Raw genomic sequence first — 9,015 nt, forward strand, 5'->3', positions numbered from 1 at the left:
TTAGAAATGACTGAAATGACTGAAAGATTATAAGGCTCTGTTTTGAGTTTTGTTCAAAAAAGAATGACTTCATATAGGAAAAAAATATATCACATATGCAGGACACCATAAACTAGTTTTTTAATTAAGCAGCGAGGCAGAACAAAGTCGGGCCTGTATCAAGACACGAGGACTAAACCCCAATTCAACCAGACCAAGAACTGATCTGGAATTAAAACAGGACTACAACAGTTCAAAATCAGGACTACTGAGGACTTAACCAAGACAGAACCAGAATCAGAACTAGATGATAGTAGCACTAAAAATCATCATAGACCTGCACTACACTTATTTTTTAATTCTACCAAAGTCCACTATTTAGACTGAGAAAAGTTTATATAATTATTTAGCCTTGTTGTGCAAACAAGCCTGCATAACTTAATATAGAATTTGAAAAATAACAAACCTAAAAAGAAACACTAGGTACAAGATACATGAGTACCTATGATACGGTGATACTTTTGGTAAACAACCATTTGACTAACATGTGTGTTTCACCTGCTCTTGTTCATCTCTGTTCTGTCCTCATTCTCCATCTCAATCTCTGCTCCTCTCTCTCCCTCTTTGTGCTGACAATCATCAAATATACAGTTGAAACCAGATATTTACACACTCTTCAGATAAAAACACTTTTTTAATTGTAACATCAAATCAGACTAAATGTTTATTTTTTTAGATTGATAAATATAAAAAACATTTGTTAATTTTAAGAGTAAAGAGAGAAACTATCTGTATTTCTTAATTGCAAATGGCACCAAATTGTATTCAAAATTGAGCCACACTTATGGAGCTCCACAGTTCTTTTCCTGGTGTTTTGGTTGACATCTCTTGATTTTCCCATTTCAAAGAAACAGGCTGTGTTTTGCCTTATATGCATCCACAGGTGTGCCACCAATTTACTCACATGGACTCTACTAACCTATCAGAAGCTTCTTCAGCTCAGAATGGAATCGTCTGGAGTTTTCTTATTAATTAACAATAAACTTAGTGTACATGTACTCCTAAATTTGATGAAAGTGATTAAAATAGACAGCTCTGTCTCTCTTTATTCTGACATTTAACTAATTCAAAAGATATTTCAATATTTATCCAAAACAAAACAAGTTTACTCTAAATTGATGTTGTACAGTAAAAAAATGTTCTTGTGTTTTCCATAAAGTGTATGTAAATATCTGGTTTAAACTGTGAATATCCTGCTGTGTATTGAAATCCCTCTTGTTTTGCATAGAAATATACTGAACAACATAGTAAGCATAATATATAAAATAACATTTACCTGAGTTTTTTCTTTGAAAGAACCCTCGAATGTCCATTCTTATATTTCAGTACATAACTGAAACCGAATTAGTCGGGGAGGGTAAGAACTGAAAATATGAAATAAACACACGTAAGCTAAGACTCTAAAAAAATAGCATTTGTTCTGCTTTTCATTTCGCCATTTGTTGATTCACTTGAAGAGCAAGTAACGTAATATTGGTCAAGTGATCAGTTTGATATCAATCTTTCGTGGTTCACCGTCATATTTACATTATTTGTACGGTACGAATGATTTGCTTTGGTACCTGGTCAAACTTAAGCTCTCCTTAGTATGGCTAGCCCCGTTTCTCCAACAGCGCACACAGGCAGCAGCTGTCCCGCCCTCTCGCTCAGTCGCTTAGTGCCTGAGCTCGGATCATACCAATATCAGGGGGGATTCACGCACAGTCGTAAATTCCCTCAGTGTGCACTATGTGCTTCGAATATTGTGTGTACTTTTTGTTTTATACAGTTGTCAGCCAGGCATCTAACTATGAAAAAATTGCACTCCAAAAGACCCCGGGCTTCTGACAAAACAACCCGGGCTTAAGCCCAGTAAGCCACCCTCACGCTCCGCCCCTGCTCCACAGGCGTTTCAGAGAATATGGCAGCACATCCAACCGGCCTCACAACCGCAGACCTCGTGTAACCACACCAGCCCAGGACCTCCACATCCAGCAGGTTCACCTCCAAGATCGTCTGAGACCAGCCACCCAGACAGCTGCTGGAAGAATGGGTTTGCACAACCAAACAATTTCTGCACAAACTGTCAGAAACCGTCTCAGGGACGCTCAACTGCATGCCCGTCGTCCTCATCGGGGTCTTGACCTGACTCCAGCTCGTCGCCGTAACAGACTTGTGTGGGCAAATGCTCACATTCGATGGCATCTGGCACGTTGGAGAGGTGTGCGCTTCACGGATGAATCATGGTTCACATTGTTCAGGGCAGATGGCAGCTGAGAATGTCCCAGTTCTTGCATGGCCAGCATACTCACCGGACATGTCACCCATTGAGCATGTTCGGGATGTGCTTGACCGGCGTATACGACAGCGTGTACCAGTTCCCACGAATATCCAACAACCTCGCACAGCCATTGAAGTGGAGTGGACCAACATTCCACAGGCCACAATTGACAATCTGATAGACTCCATGCGACGATGTGTTGCACTGCATGAGGCAAATGGTGGTCACACCAGATACTGACCGGTTCTGGGTCCCCAGACCCCCAATAGCGCAAAAAACTGCACATTCCAGGGTGGCCTTTTGTTGTGGGCAGTCTGAGGTACACCTGTGCACTACTCATGATGTCAGATCAGCATCCTGATGTGGCACACCTGTGAGGTGGGATGGATTATCTCAATATAGCAGATGTGCCCACTACCACACATTTGGACTGATTTGTGACCACTGTTTGGGAGGGATGGTTATATTGTGTATCTGGAATGAATTTTAGGTCTCTACGTCCATCCCATGGGGAATGGGAGCAGTAACAAAGGTGTTGCGTTTATATTTTTGTTGAGTGTAATAATTATCAATCACAGAGTGCAAACCTACAATGGGTCATGTTTGCCTTCAATTAAAAGTCGTACCGCTGAAATCAACGTGCTTCAAAAGGCGTAACCTTTACTCTGATGGTGAATGTTGTCAGTTGTACTTCAGTTTCAATTCACTTTCATTATATTTATGTAGTAAAAACAAACAAATACCCACAAACAGCGCACACACATGTTTATTTGTACAGCCTAGACACCCACCCGTTTTCCTCTCATATTTAACGTATGCATTTGCTGTACTGACCTCCTTTCTCCACCTATGGAAGTGCTGGCAGCCCTATAGCGTGACCCCTTCATTACACGCGTGTGCGTGTGGCCAGGACTCTGACACATGGATTAACATAATAACTGCTATGATAATGAAGCAGCAATTTCCCCCAGACCCCATGCTGCTTTCAGGTAATTGGAGTGTTTACAGACACAAATGCATGTGTGTGAGCGTGAGAGCGGGAAAGTGCGGTTGCAACTGGTTAGACCGCACGCATGCGTGTGTGGACAGGTGGGAGGCTGTGTTTGGACAGTTGACAGTTGAGTGTGACAAATGACGTCTCTATCCCGGCATTATAGAGAGATGAGAGCGAAGGACGAGTGTGTGTTTGTCCATGTGATTTACTGGAGGTGGAAGGGTGGCATTCAGCTATCTCTCTCTCTCTCTCTCACACACACACTTTTCATCCACACCGAACAGCTCACACGCGCCGGCGTGCGTGTGAGCTGTTCGGTGGTTGTTGTCGAGAAGTGAGGGGCGTAAGCTGACAACCATGACAGATGATGTCTTTATCCAGCTGTTTCAGAGGATTGTGCACACTTTATGTGTGTGTGTGAAGGGGAGCGTACATGCATATGTGTAAGTTTCAGGGTCATATCTGCCCTCTGGCGTTTTGGACCTGATTCTACTAAGGGCGGGTTAAAAGGGAGGGGTTGCTACAATTCACACCCCAGGAATGTCTGTACTCCCGTCTCCTCTTCTGGGAATTTCCTTCTCTCATCCCCCATTCTTTCTTCCTCTCCCTCGCTCTCAGTCATTCCTTCATCCCTGAGGTGACAGGTAGAGGGAGGAGGGAACGCCAGATGCACACCTGGTTTATTTTTATGAAAAGAAGATGAGAGAAACAGAGAGAGAGAAACAGGCGAGAGAGAGAGAGAGAGAGAGAGAGAGTTAGTCCTTGAGGTAGTCCTTTGCATCATCGGTTTATTCATTCAGTTTCTTCTACATAGGTGTGTATGCACTTCTATGCGTGCGCGTGTGTGTCTATGTGTGCGTTAGTGTCCTTGTTGCTTTGTGCATCACTGCACTTACTTATGTGTCCTCTATCTTGCATGCATACTCAATACATGCATAATATGCCATTTTGTGGGTTCTTTGCAGCAGTATGAGTGCATAAAATTGCACATATAAGGTATTAAGAGGTTTAAAGAAATGCACACGAGGTTTTATTGGGGCATCGGATTGAAATGTAAATCCTGGCGATGAGTGCCATATTATAATGAGGAAATAGATGTTATTTATTCCAGAGGACCATAAATCACAATTTTACTATTACCAGTAATGGTAGGTTGTTATCATTATGAAAAGAGAGAGAGAGGGAGATTAGAAATATGTGTCCAAAGTGCTCATTCCGCCAACTACATGGGAAGGTTTTATTAATTTGTGGGAAGAGTAGTTACTGTTTGGCATGTAAGCTGTGACCTCACCACCTCTTTAAACATGCACAGAGTGTTAAAAGTATGCTGGGGTGGGGGGGGGAAATCCCCTCTGGGGAAGCTACAGTCAGTACAGGTGAGTGTTTAGGTAAAAATTAAAGGGCTTGGAGGAAATACAAAATTCTGATATTCGACTTTCTACAACAAGCTGAAGGAAATTTAGAAAACAAAACAGGTAAAACAGAGCCCAACACCCCAAACTAGCCTGCAGACCATCTCGCTCTGCCTTGCAATATCCTAAAAGGAAACCAAAGCAGCCCCACTCAAAGCAAATGCACTGCATTTAACTTTACTCCAATGCAACATCTGTCACCTGTGGCCTAAGCATAAAAGACAGCTGGCAAGATGCCATTAGCCAGAAGCCACTTTAATTGTTGATGTTGCATTTGGGTGTGTTTTTTTTAATGTAAAGAATTTTCATTGCAGCCTGAGACCAAATTAGCTAACGTGTGGCCCTTTGATGACTTTAAGTCAGTACGGCCCTTATGTTAATCTTCCCTGACTTCTGCTCCCTGCTGTCAACATTTCAGGAAAGACGCTAAAACAAATTTTTAAAAAAAAAGAAAAAAGCTGTAAACTGTGGCGTGTTGTCTGTCTCTCCAGTTGCAAGATGTAAAGTACAGTGAACATGTTATCTGTCGTGTTATAGCATCTAGGAGCTGTCTGCCCCCGCAGAGCTCTGATCTCAGCATCATGGAATCATCTCTTCTTGAGGTGATGAGCAGTCTAGACCCTGTGAGGTCTAAGTCGTCATTAAAAAGTAACGCTAGCCCCGTGTGTGGGCCACCCACTCACTTCTGTTTCGTTTTTTGGATGGTCATGCATAGAAGGTGAATTGGTGACATACTACTAAAATATCATTTCTACTGTAAACAGCAAGTGTAGGTATTTGATTTGTCTTTGGCAGGAGTGCACAGAGGCCTGGTTAGCGTAAGATAAGATAAGATAAGATAACCTTTATTAGTCCCACACGTGGGAAATTTGTTGGTAGGGCAGTGCTGTTGTTGTGAGCTTAACACTGCCATACATCTTAACGAGACACTGTAACCTTTGTTTTTAATCAATAAATCAGATTACCACCAGTCATACATAAATGTCAAACACAGGAAAACATTTATTAGGAAAAAACTGGTAGTTTGCACCTTTACAATGTCCTCGTGACCTTAAAGAGAATAAAAATAAAAGAAATATACACCCATCATTTTATATCTCAGTACCAAATCATTCAAGTGCTTGTTGGAACTCATTTACAGCATCACAAAAAGAAATGTTCATGCTTGCTGATGTTAATGTTGCAAATTTCGATTTAGTATTAGTCATAATTTGGGCATCTAAATGCTTTTAGTCGTAGTCGACTAAATATGATGAGATTATCATGGACGACATCTAAAGTTGAATCAGTTGATTAAAACTGAAAGCTTGTCATGTTTTTACCGACTTGCTCCCCCTGGTTTGCAAAGCTTCTTATTTTCCCTGACATCAAATTGATAACGTGTCCATATGTCTGCTCTTCCTTCCAAGTATTGACATTTTGTCAAAAGAAAAAGAAAAGAAAAGAAAAAAAGCAAGCTAGAAGGTGATCCAGTGCACTGCAGAACCAGCTTCCAGTGTGATGTCCAGTTTAAGAATGAAGGCTGGGGTATCTGACAAACTCTGAGCCGTTCTTCTGCAAAAGCGAGTGCTGTGACGTTTGACATACACAACCAAAATATCATAAACACTCGTTTAAAGTCAAGTCCAAATCTTTTTAATTGTCTGTAGTCTTTGTGCATAGCTGTCTTTTCAATAGGCACATTGCCAAAACTAGCACAGGTGCTAACTGCTCAACCGCAATTGTACCACTCAATTATATTGTTGGCTAGTTTGAATTATTTATCGACCAAAACACTTGAAACACTAATTTCTTGACTTGACAGTTACAATGACCAACTGATACCCATGAATGAGTACACAAAGGGCATCTTAGGCAGGCAGAGTTCCTCCGAAGTAAAGATGGGGCGATGTTCAACAATCTGCAAAAAAATCTGCATTAAGAAACCATTTGTAATATGATCCAGAAACACTGCTGTCCTCTCAGGGCCAAAGATCATTTAAACTGGACTGAGGCAAAGTGAAAAACTGTTCAGTGGTCAGAAGAATTGGAAATTCAAAAGCTTTTTGGAAAAAAGTCACAACATCTACTGGACTAGAGAGGATACTGGCCCTCAGTTCAAAGGCGTGCATATTTAATAGTGGGGGGGGGGATGGTGTCTATGGAATTGGCAAGTACCATCAGCGCTGAATGGAATACAGAGGTTTTACAGCAACATGTGCTCCCATCCAGATAATGTGTCGATAGAGTCCAATATCAGACAAGAGTGGGGCAAAACTCCTCTCCCAAAGGTCCAACAGCTGGTCTGCTCAGTTCACAGATGGTTATGGATTGTTGTTAAAAACAGAGGAGATGCTACACACTGATAAACGTGGCCCTGCTGCAACAGTTTTGAGATGTGTTATTACCATCAAATTCAATATTACCTGTTTTTTTAAATAAAAACTATCAATTTTAAACCTTTAATTTTATTTTCTCCATATTTGATCATGAATCAAATCATTCTGTTTTTACATTTTAAACAGCCTCCCAACATTTTCAAAACTGGATTTGTCTGCCGTGAAAGTTCTGAACACAAACCTTTAAAACTCTACAGCTGGTGATCACACTGGACATGATTCTGGCTGTTTCTATTCATAAATAAAAACATTTTTGAACCTTTTTACTCTAATGTCATTCAAAGATAGCAAATATGGTGGAACTTTACTGGACTGTCAGTCAGAAAGTGACTAACCAATGTTCCGATGTATGTTCCAGCCCCAGCTCTGTGTTAGAGTATATTAATCATGAACTCCAACTTTAAGATCTTTATGTCAATATCCTGTTAAACAGCCTAAATACCAAACAAAGCTGGAATTTAGAACAAGCAGAAGGAGACTCATTATTCCTTCACAGAGTAAATAAATTGACTTACTTAGTTTTGCAGCAGCAATCAATCGCTTGCTTCCTTGTAATAGCTTAAACATTTTAGCTATTAGCACGTACCTGCCATCACGTCTGCATTAGAAAATGTGCAGGGATTTAGACCTTGAAGCATCACAGCACTAACAGGCGGCTCTCATCTCCAGCACAGTCCCACAACACTTTCGAGGTCAACCACACGATGCCTGAAAAAACAGCAAACAATAGAAATTACCCCGCCAAACTACTTTCCCGGGAAGCTCGCTCCGCAGTGCATCAGATTTGTATCAGTGAACCAGGATTACAACCTCACACTTTTTTTTATTTTGTCTGGGAGTGTGACGATCCATGAGATTTTCATTTCATGGCCTCAGGATGCAAGCGAAGATGCAGAATACGAGTTTCACGGGTAAAAAAAACAGACTTGACAGGTATGTTAACAGATGGGGCTCAGCGTCTGGCACGTGGGAAAGGTTTATAGAGTACCGAATCCATGTTTGCATGTCGCAGGAGCTTTTGCTATTGGAAAAAGGAGCAAGCGAGAGATTTGCATTTGGGTAAAGGTGCAGACGTACCTTGGGCTATTCTTTCTTCTGTGCTTCTGCGGTCTGAATTAGATTTACTGCATTACCAAAAGGTCAGTCATCTTGCTTTCTACCAGCTCGTTATATCATAATAATTTATGCAAGCGTTAGCAGGTAGGACTACAGTCGATGGTTTGCTCGCGATAATGCACAAGGTGATTTTACATATATCGCAGCAGAGAAAGCGACCTTGTAAAGAGCTTAAAAAAATACAGAACAAAAACATGCTACACTTTTTTTTAACGACGACACAAATGTACATGAACAAATCTGTAGCCAGGTGCTTCACGTTTGAACGCGTCCGCATTGATGTGAAGTGGCCAAATAGAGTCCCTGTGTTTTCTTTGTGTCGATAAGTGCCCAGGCCTTGGGCATTTGTATTTTGATTAGCATTTTTCGAAATGCATGAAACGACGGTGTAAGATCTGTCCTTTCGCTGAATGCTTCATGAAGAGGCTTTGTCAGAGACGGCAAAATGGCCAGGGCAGCTGAGGGAGAGAGAGCTTTGAGTGAGAGAAAACAACCTTAAATGGCAGCAGCGGCTGGGTTCACGGCCAGAGCGTGAGTGTGTCTGCGTCTGTGTTTAGCAAGAGGAGACACAGCCAAAGTGTTGTGGGGAAAAATGCAACCTGACAAACACAAGTATTGATTTGAACATCCCCTCTCTCTCTCTCTTTCCCCCCTTTCTCTCCTTTGCCCTCACCATCCCCTCAGCTTTTATTTTCTTGTCTGTCTGCTTCTTTGTTTTTCTTTCTTCTTCTTCATCTAGAGAGCCACTGGAGGACTTTATTTTCAATCCATCTTGAAGTACTGTAACGATGGGTGGAGGACAGGATGAAGGGGTGG

At 41.5% G+C, this 9,015-nt stretch overlaps 1 long non-coding RNA gene across 1 annotated transcript; it reads right to left on the reverse strand.

The window, feature by feature from the left end:
* Nucleotides 1-406: 406 nt before the first annotated feature.
* On the reverse strand, nt 407-1,623 carry LOC309704036. The gene is made up of 3 exons (XR_014276123.1): nt 1,602-1,623; nt 1,316-1,403; nt 407-608 (listed from the first exon to the last, which is right to left on the reverse strand). It is a non-coding gene; the product is annotated as an uncharacterized lncRNA (long non-coding RNA).
* Between the last annotated feature and the right edge of the window lie 7,392 nt (nt 1,624-9,015).

The sequence above is a fragment of the Aulonocara stuartgranti genome (genome assembly GCF_965226115.1).
Source record: "Aulonocara stuartgranti genome assembly, chromosome: 3".
Lineage (NCBI taxonomy): Eukaryota > Metazoa > Chordata > Actinopteri > Cichliformes > Cichlidae > Aulonocara > Aulonocara stuartgranti.